The sequence below is a fragment of the Osmerus eperlanus genome, chromosome 10 (genome assembly GCF_963692335.1).
Source record: "Osmerus eperlanus chromosome 10, fOsmEpe2.1, whole genome shotgun sequence".
In the NCBI taxonomy this organism is placed as follows: domain Eukaryota; kingdom Metazoa; phylum Chordata; class Actinopteri; order Osmeriformes; family Osmeridae; genus Osmerus; species Osmerus eperlanus.
Window position 1 is genome coordinate 17,919,642 of NC_085027.1, and position 18,308 is coordinate 17,937,949.

The following is an 18,308-nucleotide window of genomic DNA, read 5'->3' on the forward strand; positions in this document are numbered from 1 at the left end:
TCTTCACACTAGCATTGATTCTCTGCCTACTCCTCCAGGCCTAGGTCTTGATATTTTGGGGTTGGAAGTTTTGCATCACTCAGTCATAATATATTGGTTTAGAAACATACATTTTTGGCTTGCCATTGTCCAACTCTGCACCCTCCCAGGGACCAGCCCAGTTCTCTTGCTATTTTGAATAGGCTGACCTTGAGTGTTCAGTAACGCAAGATCAGTGGCACCCTGGAAAGATGGCATCAGATATGCTGGCCTCCAGAGCTGTATTGGCCCTGTGCCTCTTTCCGTCTTCCTGGCTCAATCCGAAGCCTTTGGCTGGGAGATATTACCGGCCGTCCCAGACGTCTCTTGGTTTTCTGTTTCTCTCTTTTCTCTCTCTCATTCTCTGTCTTATAGTATGTATAATTTTTACTTATTGACATTGCTTGTACCTTCAGACACTTTTCCATAAGTTTGCAGTCAAAGACAGGAGCAAGTTGAAAATGTGGCTTGATGAAGGGATATAGGGTTATACTTAACTTTTCTGCATATAGGCGATTCTAGGTTTTAAAACTGGGGGTGCAAAGGGTTATAGTGTTTTTTTTGTTTTGCTTACAAAAACATGCTCAAAATTAATAATAGACCTTAAAATTTAAAATTATTCATTAGAGTACAACAAACATGATAGAACATACAACTCTGACATCACTTAAAAATGTAATCATGTAATCGTTTTTTTACATTAATTTGAAAAATGTTTTCATCCCAACAGTAGGGGGTACAAATGTACCCCCTGCAAACGTGGTCAAATCGCCTATGCTCTTTTGCATGTCACTTTCTCAATCTCCATAAGCCTTTGTGATTATTTTGTGACTCATGAGAATAAACCATGTCTGAAGGTAAATATTTTTTTGGTTTAATATTTTACAGCTATTTTTGTGTGCTCTGAATGAAAGTGTTACAGTTCTGTAGCACTGACGTGCTGGCTCTAAGTGTACTTTCATCCTTCAGGCACAATCACTACCATCTGCAATCAATGCATTTATCATCCTGGCCTGATTTGGTTAAATGACTTGATCCTTAATCTTTCTCCTCTCTCTCTCTACTACTCCTACCCCTTATTATCTTTCTGCTTCAGGCCAAAATACTTAGATAGATATTCATGTCATGTCACTCAACTATATGACAGCTGCATGGCTTCCTCTCACTATCCTTCTATCCACTATTTACCGGCAGATCATAGTAAATCACCACCTAATGATGGGATAGAGATTATAATGGTTAATTATAATATGAAAATAAACATCCATTTTGGTCATAAAAATATTTAGAAAAAAGTATGAAGAATTTGTATATAGGTTGAGGTCAAGGATAACTTTATAATCTCACAAGGGCAAATGTATGTGGTCATACACATCCTGTTTAAAACACAGGGATATACTATACAAACACTAACACACACGCACACTTACACACACAAATCTGCACACTCGTCAATAGAATATCCTGTGCAATTCCACTAATCTAAAATATACATCATATACAATATGCAATATTATATACAATTAAAATACCTTAATACTCAATCAATCAATCGATATGTATTTATAGAACACTATAACAACCTTAGCAGACCAAAGTGCTCTACAGGAGGCAAAGTAATCTTCACAGAAAAAATAATGCATACAACAATCTAGATAAAAGTACAGTAATGAAAAGATAAAACAATTCACTATGATTAACAAGCTATTAAAAGCCAAAGAGAATAAATAAGTATTTAGAGCAGACTTGAAGGCTGTTAATCTGATGTGCAAGGGTAAACAATTCCTTAGTTTCGGCCCAGCGACTACAAATGTGCGTTCGGAGAGTACACTAGAATCTGAAGATCTCAGAGTGCTTGACGGTGTATACAGCTGGACCAAGTCTGACGGACAACACAGCTTTGCTGCAGACAATTGATTGACCCCAATGATCCCACTTGCTGTCTTGATCACACGCTGCAGTTTGGCATGATCTTGAACATTTTTCCAAAATTGCTGATCAGGTTGATTAATTTCTTAAGAAATAACAGGCCTCCGTTGAGTTTCTTAGGCTTAATCAATGCGCATTCATTGAATCTTAACCCTCACGCTCTCCTTAGCGTCTGTATAGGCAGCAAGTCGTTGTGACACTGCGGTGGGTCACAATGACTTGGAAACAGCACGAGAGTGGCGTAACAGACTAGGTGTGGTGAGTCTCAACAACTTGAAAACAGCACGAGAGTCACGTAACAGACCAGGTAGACAACGCGAGGAATACAAATATTTCACAAAAAAAAAATGTATTGTGAAAAGTTTTCACATACTGACTGTGACTCACAAGGACCCCGAAACGGCACGAGAGTTGTGTAACAGACTAGGTGCGGTGTGTCTCAACAACTTGGAAACAGCACGAGAGTAGTCCGTCCTCACAAAAAACACACCACACACACCCCAGGAATTCATATTTTCGCTTTGAATCACAGTGTATCACTGGTCACCATGCAGAGGAGCTATTATCCGTCACGCTCTCCTTAGCGTCTTTATAGGCAGCAAGTCGTTGTGACACTGCGGTGGGTCACAATGACTTGGAAACAGCACGGGAGTGGCGTAACAGACTAGGATCAGCGAGTCACAACGAACCCGAAGCGGCATGAGAGTGGCATAACAGACTAGGTGCGGTGAGTCTCAACAACTTGGAAACAGCACGAGAGTCACGTAACAGACTAGGTAGACAAGGCAGGAGGTAGGAGGAAACCTATTGTTTTTGTTAGTATTCCTATTATTAGGGTTCCTCCGGTAGGAGGAAACCTATTGTTTTTGTTAGTATTCTTATTATATTTCTCAGCTAAATGGCCCAATAGCTGGGGGGCAAATAGGAAACAAAAAAGCCTCAAGAACCCATAAGGTCCGCCATGATAGATTTTTCTGTACTGTCCAAATTTGGTACAACCTTCAAAACCCTTCTCCTCATGAACCATAGATCCAATCGACTTGAAAATTGTTACAGATTTGTAGAACACATGTATTTCTATAGGGTCAAATTGAATAAGGAATGCAATAAAAAATGGCTGAAAGAAGTGTATTTATGTAAATGTCCACATTGCCACAATATCTTTGTGTTAATAAATCAAATATAATTTGGACTGATGGTTTTTCAAACGTTATTGCCTTCAAATTTACATCATTCTGAAGTACCATACGCAATTTCACCTTGATATGTCAACATATGATTGAATTCAATTGAATTGCTCCATAGCGCGCGTGCTCCAAATTCTCAGACTCATCCTGCCCCTTGACATTAGGGTGACCACCTGTCGCGCTTTGCGTTGTGTCGCACAGCATTATCACCCCTTGCCCCGCACGTCGCATATTGATAATGCTGTGCGATACAGAGCAAAGTGGGACAGGTGGTCAGCCTACTTGACACACGCGCGAGCATGGCGATACACACACACATGCTTTCTGAAAATTGTGTGCTGACCAAGCCCCCACCCTCGGTTTTTAGCTCCTGTTTCATTTAGCTTCCAATCGCAGCTCGCCATTACGAATAAAACATTTTTGGGGGCGGCCATTGTTGTTTTCTGGAGTCGCCTGATAGCCGTGTTGGAGGCAGCCACGTTCGGTAAGTCCTATTTTGACACATTTTAAGATAGAATCAATGATTGGGTTTGTGAAAGTACACTACTCTTGAATTATGGTGAAGGTTTGAGCACTTTTAGAACTTTAGATTGTGAGTTTGAAGTGACAGAAAACCGAAAAGTAGCTAGCTTTTCCCCTTTGTGTTTATAATTAGTGAATCATTTTGCATCTCGGCGAATTCTTCACCCAAAAGGTTGAGGAGGGCAGCCTTTCGGAAAAAAGATTCCCCACAGACCTGTAGGCTCAGAATTTTGATTTGGGTCGTGAAAGTCTTTGTAATTGGAGTGAGTTCGGACACCAGGGAGACCGCATAGGCTTAGGCGGCAGCCATGTTTTGGTTGCATCATGTTCACCATTGTATTTACAGTTCGGTAAATTCTACCCCCGAAAAGGGCAGGGCAGCCTCAAGAGATGTGGGAATTGTGCTTTTAGCCAGATGGTCCTATTATTTTTGTGATTTGTGGAAAACTTGCAATTTGAGTGAGAGTGCATTGTTTTGACGTTAGCCTCAGAGTTAGACTTGGTTCGCTCACTGGCAGTGACTGTATTTCACTCAATTCTACTCCAAAGACGTCAGGGAGGACTGCTTTTTGTAGACAAGAGCCTGCTGAAGATTTTTCAAAGCAATCCTGTTTCCTTCGTCATTTGCCTGAGAAAGCGACCTACGTTAGCCAGGCTAGTTTTACTCGGTCAGACTATTTAAAGGTCTTTGGCAGTCAGAATCACTGATTACAGACAAAGGTCGAGCTTTGGTCTTTGGTCAGATGTGTATATATTGACCAGTTTAGAGGTAAATACTCTTGCCAGAGCCTGGAATCGAACCCGTGTTTTGAGTGACTTTGCATGGGTCTCCATGAGGTCAACACATTTGGATTCAAGTTCAAGCAATGCCACTGCATTTCACAGTAGAGCCTGACCGATATATCGGCGGGCCGATATTATCAGACGATATTGGGCATTTTCTAAACTATCGGTATCGGCATTTATAATGGCCGATAAATGAATATTATTTTATTTTTTTAAGGATTTTAAGTTTCATATCTTAAGTTTGTATTTTTATACATTTTATTTATCAGAAACTGCATTAACATATTATTTTAGTGAGGAACTAATAACAGGAGTCAGATGGCTGAGCAGTTAGGCAATCGGGCTATTAATTAGAAGGTTGCTGGTTCGATTCCCGGCCATGTCAATGACGTTGTGTCCTTGGGAAGGCACTTAACCCTACTTGCCTCAGGGAATGTCCCTGTACTTAATCGCTCTGGATAAGAACTTCTGCTAAAAGTGACTAAATGTAAACTACAAATAACTACTGTTAGGGAAATCAGTTTGTTTTGTTACACATTTCTGGATTTTTTAAATATTTTTTTATATCGGCCGATATCAGAATATCGGTTTTTTAAATTACCAAATATTTGTATCGGTATCGGCCTTAAAAATCCTTTATCGTTCGGACTCTATTTCACAGTCAAAACTGAAGTCTGTATCAAGTGTATATGGGAAAGATTTTCACAACTGACATGGACCCTTTCTTCACTTTTACAGGTTTGGAGGGTCATGCAGAGGCCTGCTCAACAGAGTACAACAGAGGATGCTGAGAGCAACACAGACTCCTTGCTGGACTACCCCTCTCTAGCTGGACAGCTTCTCTTCAGCCCTGATCCCAGGACAGCTTCATCCAGCTGGCCTGCCCTGCCTGCCCCTGCCGGCCAGGCCTCCAGAGACAGACAGTCACCCGCCACACAGACCCCTTGCTGGACTTCCCCTCTCTAGCTGGACAGCTTCTCTTCAGCCCTGACCCCAAGACAGCTTCATCCAGCTTCATCCCTGCCTGCACGCCTTCAAGAGACAGACAGTCACCCCACAGACTACTGTGTTTACTGGCTCTGCAGATTGCTTTTTTGAGGACATTGATGAAAAAGGACAAACCAGCATTTTTTACTTTGATGAAAGTCTAAATGTTTAATCCTTTCCATGTCCCAGTATGCCAAGCTGCTGACTTTGAGTGTCTTAACCCTCACGCTCTCCTCATTGTCTATGCAGCCTGAACTTATCCTTCGCGCTGTCTCCGGGTCATTGTGACCCACAGCGTTGTATATTACGCCACCATCGCGCTGTCTCGGGGGTCGTTGTGACCCACAGCGTTGTCTATTACGCCCCCTTCGCGCTGTCTCGGGGGTCGTTGTGACCCACAGCGTGGGAATGAAAGGTTTGACTTTATTTATTTTTGTATTATGAAAAGTTGTCAGAAGACCGCTGTGGGTCACAAGGAACCAGAGACAGTGCGGGGTCTCGTAATAGACAACACAGACGTTGCCGTGTCTAACAAAAAGGCAGAGACAGCGCAATAACCCTTACGCTCTCCTCATTGTCTATGCAACCTGAACTTATCCATCGCGCTGTCTCCGGGTCATTGTGACCCACAGCGTTGTATATTACGCCACCTTCGCGCTGTCTCGGGGGTCGTTGTGACCCACAGCGTTGTCTATTACGCCACCTTCGCGCTGTCTCGGGGGTCGTTGTGACCCACAGCGTTGTCTATTACGCCACCATCGCGCTGTCTCGGGGGTCGTTGTGACCCACAGCGTTGTATATTACGCCACCTTCGCGCTGTCTCGGGGGTCGTTGTGACCCACAGCGTGGGAATGAAAGGTTTCACTTTATTTATTTTTGTATTATGAAAAGTTGTCAGAAGACCGCTGTGGGTCACAAGGAACCGGAGACAGTGCGGGGTCTCGTAATAGACAACACAGACGTTGCCGTGTCTAACAAAAAGGCAGAGACAGCGCAATAAACAAGTATCTCCCTGGTGGTCTAGTGGCTTCGACTGTGGGGCTTTCTGCTCCGTGGCCCGGGTTCGCTTGACGGTCAGGGCAAATATGATTTCATTTTTATTTCGACGGATAATGTTTCACTTCACTATTTTTGTATTACGAAAGGTTGTCAGCACGAGGGTGGCGTAACAGACTAGGTATGGTGAGTCACAGCGCAGACTAGGATACAGCGCGAGAGTGTACTAATAGGCTAGGCAGACAAGGCTAGAAATAAAAGGGTTCACTTTATTTATTTTTTATTATGAAAAAGTTGTCACAACGTCAGTTTGCTTCACCACGACCCCGAAACGGCACGAGAGTGGCGTCATAGACTAGGAAGACAACGCGAGGAATAAAATCAAATGTTTCACTTTATTTTTGTATCATGAAAAGTTGTCACACCACGCATGACACCGTGCTTCACAACGACCCGCAGACAGCACTAGGGATAGAACCTCCAGCCCGCCGTCCTGATACATCATCTATACATCCCATGCATGTGTTGGTAGTAGCGTTAGCAGCGCTGTGGCTTGAGCAAAGCCCTCTTCTGCACTCGACTGAGTTGTTCAGTCTTCTGCACACACTCCCGCGGGTCGTCCAGGGTCAACGGGAACCTCTCCTTGGCCAAAGCCCAGCTCGGTGGGGCATGTGGGGCAGTATACATACAGGATTTGCAGACAGGCCTCTTACACCCGCGACAAACGGTGAACGTTTTACGGTCCTTCTTCACCGGGCAGACTTGACATCTCTTCCTCTTACTGGCAGGGACCGGCGACGTCGGTCCTGCCGATGAGGAGGCGGCGGTGGCGGCTGCTGCTGCCGCTGCGCCATCCTCTCCGGGTCGCCGTTGAGGAGGCGGATCGCAACAGCTGGCCATCCGTAGATCTTTCACAACCGCGGCAGCAGCTCCAGTGCGGGGCAGACATCGTCTTCTTTCGATCAGCGGAGTCACGAGGGCCCTTCCGAGCTGCTCGAGGAAAAACCTTCTCTTGTTGCGCTTACGCGGCATCCAGTTGGGGTTGACCTCTCCATATCACAAAGGCGTTGTAGGAGGAGACGTCAACGATGTTGCTGAAGATGACGAGGGGCCAGCGGGCCGTCTTCCTTTTACAGCTGTAGGCCGTGATGACCTTATCCAGATTGTCGACTCCGCCTTTGTTCAAATTATAATCCAGGACTATAGTCGGTTTGCCGTCGTTTCTGTCACTGATTTCAGCGTCTGTGTGGCGTGTGCTCATGAGTAAAACGTTCTTATTTTTCTTCGCGAGGTAGGAAACCAAAGTGGTGGTTGGAGTGAAGGCGACGTCTTCGTCGTCAGCAGCTCGGACGGGAGCTCGGCCCTGTTCTTTCGCACGGTGCCAACCACGGTCATGTTTCTCGTCGCCATGAGCTCTCGTCCGAGTTCGTAAGAGGTGAAGAAATTGTCACACGTGACATTGCGATCCTTCAGGCCCTCTGTCACGTCGAGCACGACGCGCATCCCCTGGTTCCTCTCCGGGACTCCGTCCATCTGCTTCCCGGTGTAGACTTGTATCTTCCAAGCGTAGCTTGATTTTACATCGCACGCGACCCACGACTTGATGCCGTATTTCGCCGGTTTGCTTGGCATGTACTGCTTGAAAGGACACCGTCCTCTGAACGCGAGCAGTTGTTCGTCCACGGTCACTTCGGGCCCTGGGTCGTAGAGGCGTGGTAATCTCTCTACCCACATATCCCAGACCTCTCATCGCCGCCAACTTGTCCGTCGCGCGTCTCGCCGCTCGTGTCCCACGGTCGTCAAATCGTATCGACGTCGAATAGGTGTAGAAGAGTTTCAGCTGCATGGTAGCGCGGAAAATCGCTCTGCCGCTTTGCGCGTCCCATAGACTGGCGGCCGCTTCGCCTCGGGACTTGTACACCCCTGCCAGGATTAGCAGCCCTATGTAGGCACGTAGGTCAGTGGCGTCCATGGCTTTCCACTCCTCTCCGCGTTTCAGATAACCTTCCCGATTTGTCACGTCCAAGATTACTCTTTCGATTTGTGGCGTGACAAAGAGTAAAAATGCGGAGACAATGTCGTGAGCGTGGGAAACGGCGTAAGCTGTGGGTCCTCTGGGGGTCCTCTCCGTACTTTCACGTTGCGACAGCAGCCTCGGATTCCTCCGATACACAATCGAACACCATTCAATTTGGCCGTTTTTCGACAAGAAAGTATCTCTGTCGATTTTAGGGGCTTGGTCGGCGGCGGCGGCGGCAGCGTCGTCGTCGTGGTTGACTACGTCGTACTCTTGCCCGTCTTCCTCTTCCTCTTCTGACACATGCTCCGCGTACTCTTGCCCGTCTTCTTCTTCTTCTTCTTCTTCGTCATCCTCTTCTGCTACATTCTCTGCACACTCTTCCCCGTCATCTTCTGACACATCCTCTGCCTCCTCTTCAGACTCACTTTGCTCGATATTGGCAAACATCTGCTGTAGAACTTGCAGCGCACTGAAACTGCGAGCCATAGCTGCGTTACCCTAAACAGAAGCTGTCCTGACCCCCACGGAATGTGTGTTAGTAGCACTTGTCTACAGTTTACGTGATTGCATGGACAAATTATTCTAAGGACGCCTCCCTAATTCGACTGCCAAAGAGCGATCAAGAATCGTCGAATCGTAAAGGCCGTCTTTGAAATGTTGGCCTGCAACGACCCCTCTCGGCCGTTCGCTCGGCGTAGAGGTCCGACCGCGGTTTTCATCTGTCTCCCTTCGTTCCGACCTTATCAATTTAATCTAGGTCGACGTGGCCAGTCTGATTCAGAGGGCCGCAGCCGCACGGCCGCTCGGCAGACGGGTCCGGCCGCGGTTACCATTTGTCTCCCGCCATTCCGACCTTATCAATTTAATGTCGGTCAACGTGGCCAGTCTGATTCAGGGGGCCGCAGCCGCACGGCCGCTTGGCAGACGGGTCCGACCGCGGTTACCATTTGTCTCCAGCCGTTCCGACCTTATCAATTTAATCTAGGTCAACGTGGCCAGTCTGATTCCAAAGGGGCCGCAGCCGCACGGCCGCTCGGCAGACGGGTCCGGCTGCGGTTTCTCTGAAGCCAGACGTCACGTGGCCCGTCTGCTCGCCGAGGCCGTCCTACCTGCAAACGTGGCAGAAGGGTCCGACGGCGGTTTTCTCTGGTTCTCTGGTTGGACAAAACAAAAATAAAAATAAATAAAAAAATAAATAAAGTGGTGAGAGAGGTCCGGCCGCGGTTTTCTCTGGTTCTCTGGTTGGACAAAAAAAAAAAAAAAAAAAAAAAAAACAAAGTGGTGAGAGAGGTCCGGCCGCGGTTTTCTCTGACGCCAGACGTCACGTCGCCCCGTCTGCTTGCCGAGGCCGTCCTACCTGCAAACTTGGCAGAAGGGTCCGACCGCGGTTTTCTCTGACGCCAGGCCAATTCTCCCGCCGAGAGGGATCGCCAATCGTCGAATCCTAAAAGGCGGCGCGCGCGCGCGGTTGGACACAAAAAATAAAAAATTGAAATAAAATAATATAAAATAAAATACATAAATAAAGTGGACGAGACGAGGTCGGAGAGAGGCGTCGATTTCATCTGTCTCCCTTCGTTCCGACCTTATCAATTTAATCTAGGTCGACGTGGCCAGTCTGATTCCAAAGGGGCCGCAGCCGCACGGCCGCTCGGCAGATGGGTCCGACCGCGGTTACCATTTGTCTCCAGCCGTTCCGACCTTATCAATTTAATCTAGGTCAACGTGGCCAGTCTGATTCCAAAGGGGCCGCAGCCGCACGGCCGCCCGGCAGACGGGTCCGGCCGCGGTTACCATTTGTCTCCCACCGTTCCGACCTTATCAATTTAATGTCGGTCAACGTGGCCAGTCTGATTCCAAAGGGGCCGCAGCCGCACGGCCGCTCGGCAGACGGGTAAAAAATATTTTTAAAAAAATAAAAAAAAGTGGTGAGAGAGGTCCGGCCGCGGTCTTCTCTGACGCCAGACGTCACGTCGCCCCGTCTGCTTGCCGAGGCCGTCCTACCTGCAAACTTGGCAGAAGGGTCCGACCGCGGTTTTCTCTGACGCCAGGCCAATTCTCCCGCCGAGAGGGATCGCCAATCGTCGAATCGTAAAGGCGTCATTAGACTCAGGGGAGATGTTGGAGGCGTGGATCAAACCTCGTCAAGTTGAGAGAGCCCAATGACGCCTGCCTAATTCAACCGGCGTAATTGACAACGCAGACACTGCGGTGGGTCACAACGACCCGCGGACAGCTCCACCTAGTGTTAACTAGTGATTTAACCTGATATATAAACTTCTGGGGCGGGCGGCGGGTTCACAATTGACAACGCAGACACTGCGCTGGGTCACAATGACCCGGAGACAGCTCCACCTAGTGTTAACTAGTGATATAACGTGATATACACACTTTGACAACGCAGACACGACGGTGGGTCACAATGACCCGAAGGTAGCACAAGGGGTAGGAATAGGCATCGCAACACGACGGTGGGTCACAATGACCCGAAGGTAGCACAAGGGGTAGGAATAGGTATTGCAACACGACGGTGGGTCACAATGACCCGAAGGTAGCACAAGGGTTAAGTGATGAAACCAGTTCAAGTGATAGACTTTTGACATGAATCCAATGATTATTCATCTGAATAAAAACCACTCAAGAGAAGTACTGCTTCATTTAGTCATTTAGCAGACGCTCTTATCCAGAGCTTCTTGGATGATTTGTGCTCCACATCAGTACATCTCACACATTTGCCTTTGTTTCCATGGGATTCATGGAATTGCTAGTTTCTGCTCCACCATTTCCACCATAGTGTAATAATAAATATAATTTAGGACAGCAATTACATTTTGTGTTATCCTTTCGCATTACACACATTTAGTCAATGTTCTTAAACTCAACTTGGAAAGATTACTGTATATGTCCACTTTTGTATTTCCATCGTAAGTTTGGTCTTTAATTTCATTTGGAAGTGGTATTAAAAGGTCTTAAAAAGTCTTACATTTAACTTGTTTGTACCTGTAGACACCCTGTGAAGCCCCCACCCCCCACTCCAGAGACAGTTGGTGACAGAGAGGTGCAGACATTAAGTTAAACATGCCTTAAGAGTAGAGTAACAAATAGAGACTAAATGTGTAAATGGCTGTTGAAACTCAGTTCTCTGAGTTGGTGCATGTCAGTTTAGGCAAAGGTAGCCTTTTAAACCTCTAGGTTTAAAACAAATTCAGATTTGATTGGAACTCTCTCTTTTATACATTTATAGTTGGATTTGACATTTAACAGACATTTAATTCATTTAGCAAGTTGTTTAACTCAAACAACCATAACACGGTACATATGGTATACAAAGCTGCAGTCAGATTTGTTAGCTTGGATGTTATCTTTACATATAGATGGGGTCTTGATGATGCGCACGCAGCTTCAATTCAGAAAGACGCGTTCCATTTCACTTTTACTGTACCTACACCTTTAATGTTCCCGCCATCCCCCCATTTCTGAATAAAGTTCGACTGATCTGATTTGTTGATTTCTGTTGCTATGAAAACCAGTTTAGCCAAGCTAACTAACATTGTTTTTAGCTAGCTTGCATTACCATTCAATTGCTAACAAAACATTAGTAAAAATAGCTTGCTAATCGGGCAGAACTTGAACTCGGGCAGGAGACTCTGAGACCTTAGTGCGCCACTAGCATCTCGTCATATCACGCAGTCGGAGCACAGCTAGATAATCAGCGTCAGCGCTCTTGGGTACCCAGCATGCAGTGCGGCATGTAAAAAAACAACAGCTAAGCAAGGGATTTCAGTTGTTGTGTTCGTTCAGTTAGATGTTTGTAATGTTATTGTTTGTTAGTTAATATAATCTTGTTGGTCACCTTGAGTGTGCATGCTGTGTAGTTTAATGGGAACAGAGAGTCGGCCATTTTACTATCACAGGCTATACTTGCAAGGAGCTGAACGTGGGCTGTGCCCTAGACCAGACCAATTGCCTATGAGGCTAATCTTGATTCTGGATTGACTGAGATTCTGGAAAGAGATCTACTCAAGAAGAGAGTCAATATCTGTGGTTTTCAAGCCATCTTTGAGAAAGTTTGAAAACAATGTTGCGGTTAATATGTTTTGATTGTGGGAGGCAACTTTTGGACTACACCTAAACCTCATGCGGCCACAGCACCACCTGCACTGGGAAAGAGGGAAACAGCATGGATGGGGAAAGTGTGTGGCCAGAGCAAGCAGTAGTAGTACATAAACTACACACGTCCTTTACTAAAGTGTATTCTGACTTTCATAAAGTTATTGTTGTAATCAAAGCTTTTAAAGAATGGATCTCTGCATGATGGGCCTGACCAGAGCACAGGTAGCCTGACAGAACACGCTTCAAAGTTGTCACTTTCAAAAGAGTGGCATTTTAACCCTGTCAGTCCAAAATGTCTAAAAGTTGGTACGCATGCCTTATTGCCAATGGGGAACAAAGAAGTCTCAAGAACCCATAATGTTGGCAGCATGGACATTTCTCTACAGTGACAATTTGTGAAGAATTTCAAAAAATGACTTCAAATCAGCCATTGATCCAATTGTCTTGAAATGTTGTGTACATGTATGAAATACATGTCTGTGTCATGTCAATTTTGTAATGGTTTGCAATGTTGAGGAGGAACCCGCCATTGCTGCCTGCAGCTATATTTAGGATTCCTCTGTAAGGAGGAAACCTATTGTTATTATTAGTTTTATTATTATTATTCTAGTTCCATGGGATTCAATGGCAGCCCCTAGAACCCTTCGATAACTTTTTGTGAAATTTGGCACACTCATTAAGGACAGTTCCTTCTATACCTACACCAAGTTTCATGTATCCCATTAGATTCCCTGGATCAAGACGAGTTCAACGCACCTTAGGACGTCAATTTCCGGTTCTATAGATTTTCCGCCATTTCCGGTTTTATCAAAAACCTTTAAAAACCTACTCCTCCTACAATTTTCTTCCAATCTTCCCCAGAATTGGCAACCATCATCGTCAGAGCAACCCTCACAGAAGTTATCAAAAGTTTTTGATTTTCAAAACCGTTTGTCCGGTACAGACAATCAAAATTGGCAACAAAGCAACCAAACAGGAATTTGGGGCAAATCTCGGCAAAGCTTTGAGATATCAACACTAAACTTGGTATGATGACTCGGAACCCTCTTCTGAGGATGTCTACACAATTTGGTGTCATGTGATTACTGGGCGTGGCCGCAGGAAGCAAAAATGTGTTTTGGCCAATAACTATTGATTTGTTTGCCTTTATTAAAGGGGCGATTGACTGGGTTTTTGGGGTATTTCACACTGTTCCTTAAGGTCTCCGAATAGGGTATGCAACATTGGTTGGGCTAAAAATGGCCTGGGTGCTGTTCTATGCCCCCTTATACATCCAGTGAAATTTTCCTGGGAAAAAACGCTAGGTTTTCTCCTTTTATGGTATGCTCATGAATATATAGATGAGCTGCGCGCTGATTGGTTGGTCTACAATGAGTGAAGCTGCCTGCGGAGCAAAGACGCAACATGGCCAACACTCACTGAAACATCGAAAGTGGAGACTTGAAATAAAAACGTACGATAAATTTTGTCTAAATAACACTGTTTTCAACAGATTGACTAGATATCATTTGAAATGATTACGTTAGTTGTTTCCACTTCTGTTGTCGAAGCAAACAGGATCGACTTAGGTGGGTAACGTTAGCACTAAAGCTTAGCAAACAAACTATCGTGATTCAACTCAGCTTCAGTTAGCTCTAGCTATCTTGCTGAAAAATAGATCTGGACAAACATCTTGAATTGTAGTTTTACATGACAACACGGTTATTTATTTTAATGAAACACAGTCAGGAACATGAAATAACGTTAGCCCCATTGCCAATAAACTAGGCTAAATCATCACACATTCAACCTATGCTCTTGCGTTAGTCTAGGTGTTTTCGCTATCTAGCTGTTCTTGCATTCCTTGCAAGTCACTGTTAATAAAAAGCAGATGAGCTAGAGTCTATAGTTAACATTGACTAGACGGGCATGGCTGATGTTTGTCTATACCGTAGCGTTGAAGATCTCTGTGCAGTTCGACCCTGGACACATTTGCGCGAACCATTTCACCAAGTACGGTTTTGAAAACCTGGGACAATGTAAAGCAGGATTTGCTATGAAGCTGTTGCTGAAAAGAGGTGCGTTCCGACCTTATCTTCATCACAACCGCAAGCTGTAGTATGATTTTGTCGGGTAACAGTTATTAGCAATGCTAACGTATCCTGTATCTAGCACCTGCCTTTCTCCAGTTCTTTCGAATAGATAATCTAGACAAGCGTTAGCAATAGGCTAGACTGCTATTCGTTTTCTGGCTATTCGTTTTCGGAAGCTTCCCTTCCAATGCCGACTACAGTTAGTCTAGCTAGAGTCATTTGCAAAGTAAGGTATGTTGATGTGTTTAGAAACGTATTTAGCATTCTACCTATGCTAGATACAGGAGACGTTAGCATTGCAGGCTAACTGTTAGCGACAAAATCATACTTACAGCTTGCGTTTGTGATGAGCATACGGTTGGAACAGCACCTTTTTTCAGCAACAGTGGCTTAGCAAATCCTTCTTTAAATTGTCCTAGGTTTTCAAAACTGTCGTTGGTGAAATGGTTCGAGCAAATGAAGAACCAAGGGTCGAACTTCACAGGGATCTTCTTGTAGACAAACATCAGCCATGCCCGTCGAGAGTTTGGTTCCGTGGGAAGACTATGACTGTCAGCATTCCCTGTACAGCCTGGAACACTGCATTTACGCCCGTGGTCCATTTTCAATATCCTTAGAAAAAGTTTCTTCTTTCAAATCCTGTGGAAGTAGGCTACAGAGCAGCGCGCTGATAAACTAGTGTCTGAGATCTACGTGAGCTCCAGTAGTTCCTGGGCCAGAACACCGGTGGGCTGTTTTACACACCAAACTGTCATTTTTCAACTATGACAAGGTAAAATAGGTTTTTCAGTCAATCGCCCCTTTAAGTGATTCCTTTGTCTCATGATATCTTGGGACATCCCGTGTGTGACACATGATAACTTGTGATAAATGCTGAATTGATGCGGCTGCCATTTTGAATTAATTGAAAAACGTTTTTGTCATATCTTCTTCAAAATTACCAGAGATGATCTTCAGACCAAGCTTCACAAAAGTAATCCCATGGCATTTTGATTTTCAAAACCGTTTGTCCGGTACAGCCAATCAAAATCGGCAACAAAGCAACCAAACAGGAAGTTAGGTCAAATCTCAGCAAATCTTTGAGATATCAACACCAAACTTGGTATATCGGTGGAAGACACTACAACATTTTACCATGTGCAAAGGAAACTTCATATCTCCAAAAATGATTGATATACAGCAAATCGAATTCCCTTGACACACGCACAAGCTTGGCGAGACACACACACAACATTTCAGGAGAGTGTGGGCTGACCAAGCCCCCATTGCTTGGTCTTTAGCAAAGGCCCATGTTGATCTTGATGGTATTGCATTTCCGATTTTGTATGCAATGGTAAAAAGTTCTCAAAATCCTGAAACATTGATAGTATAGGCCAAGAGTAACTACCACACCACAAATGGTCCAATATCACCCATAGGTGACGCTACAGGCCACGCCCTGATACACAAAGATACAAGGCTTTCTGGAATGGGTAGGCTCACCAAGCCCCCTCCCTTCACTCCTTGGCTTGAAATAAAAGCCCTTGTGGATCTTGATGGTATTGCATTTCAGATTTGGTATCCCATTGGTAAGTCTACAGCATTGATGTTTCTATACAGTGACAATTTGTGAAGAATATACATTTTTCAATGGTTCGCAATGTTAGGAGGAATCCGCCATTGCTGCTTGCAGCTATATTTATTATTGTAATTTATCTCATGAACACATTGGTAAAAAGTTTAGAAATTTGGCATATTGAACATGCCACAAATACCGCCCAAACACAGACTGGCCCACATCAGACCATAGGGGGCGCCACAGGCCACGCAAAAATGTCCACTTTTCAGAGTGATGGCATTTTCACCTCATTGCTCCAATTCTTCTAAAACTTGGTGTGCATGTCTCATTTTTCATGAGGAACAAAAAAGCCTCAAGGACCCATAAGGTCCACCATGATGGATTTTCCTGTACAGTGATAATTAGGGAAAACTTTAAAAATTCCTCTTCTCTTCAACCAAAGGTCTAATTGACTTGGAATTTTGTACAGATATGTATCATTGATGTATTTAAAAACGTTACTTAAGACAGTTGAATCAAATACAAAATGGCTGAACACATTGCCTCAATATGTTTGTGTCACTCAATCAAATGTCATTTTGAATGATGGTTTTTCAAACCTAATAGGCTTTAAGGTGACACCCGCCTGAAGTACCCTGCAAATATTCACCTTGATATGTGAAAATATGACTGAATTAGAGCTTGGACCAAATCTGACAATGCTTGCCTTATTTTATTATCCAGTTACTGAACATGGCAAAGTCCAGATCTGGGAATGGCTCAATTGGATGAGATGTTGTGCTGGTAAACGCAGGGTTGTAGGTTCAAAACCAGTCAAAGGCATTTTTTTGTTGTTGGACAGAATGGTTTGTAGTCTTCCGGTCAATCCTCCGGTTGTAAAACATAGCACTGAGTGTTTATTTGAGCCCATAACAACACTCCGATCATCTGTTTAGCGAGACCGTGTAAACCACTGCAAAACAAGACAGGTTTACCACAGTAGCTAGCTACTTGGAGTCTATGCATGGTAGTGTCAGATTCACAGCCGAGTTAGCTTTAATGAAGTATATTGATTGTTCAGGTGGATCCCTTGCCTGTTGCACAAATTCATTTCAGTAACCTAAGCCAGGACAAATCGCCACTGATGCTAGGCATGATTTGAAATTCCCTTCCATGACAAGTTATGGCACCCCAAACAACCTTTTTAAAGCACTACTAGTAAGTTATTCTTTACAGCAGCAACCCAGTCATCCCATTGTCCCATTGATATGTCCCATATTCAAATAGGACTAAATTACAGCTGTTTGAACTTTAACCAAACCTGACAATGCTTGCCATTGGAGAAATTTCTTATTTCCTGATACAAAAACTGAACAATCAAATGTCTAAGTCTGCGAATGGCTTAGTAAGATGAGATGCAGTGCTGATGTGTGAAGGGTGGTTGGTTCTAATCCAGGCAAAGGTATAATCTTTTTTTTTAATGACAAATTACAGTTTCAAGTCTTCTGGGTAATCCCAGTGTAACTATCTATTATGTCAATTTTACAACATTTTGCCATTTTGAAGGAGGAATCCGCCATTGCTGCTTGCAGCTATATTATGTTTTGATTGTGGGAGGCAATTTCTGGACTAAATCTAAACCTCATGCGGCTGCTGCAGCATTTCTCCTTTGGCGTGACCTGCACTGGAAGAGAGGGAAACAGCATGGATGGGGATAGTGTGTGGGCAGATGTGTCTTTATATAGGGTGAAATGGAATGAAAAATGCAATACAAAATGTCTGACAGGGGTGTATGTATGTAAATGTCCACATTGCCTCAATATCTTTGTGTCAATACATCAAATATAATTTTGACTGATGGTTTTTCAAACCTTATTGGATTCAAGGTGACATCATTCTGATGTACCATGCGCAATTTCATGCAATTTTACCTTGAAATGCCAACCGTTTCTTAACCTTTGTCCCAAAGCTGACCAAAGCTAATACTGCCCTTTCTATTCATAAAATCTCAACAGTTGGTGTAGAGGAGGATAGAGAGACTTGTAACCTTATGCTCATGAGTTCAAATCCCCATACAGAATCAGAATCAGAATTCGGTTTATTCGCCATGTATGTTATACAATCACGGAATTTACTGTGGC

The 18,308-nt window shown here is 44.4% G+C and overlaps 1 protein-coding gene and 1 pseudogene across 1 annotated transcript in view; both read right to left on the reverse strand.

The window, feature by feature from the left end:
• rlbp1a (retinaldehyde binding protein 1a) overlaps positions 1-18,308 on the reverse strand; it is a 272,522-nt gene that overhangs the window by 180,032 nt on the left and 74,182 nt on the right. The gene's annotated exons all lie outside the window — the stretch shown is intronic.
• On the reverse strand, positions 6,963-8,931 carry LOC134028348 (piggyBac transposable element-derived protein 4-like; annotated as a pseudogene).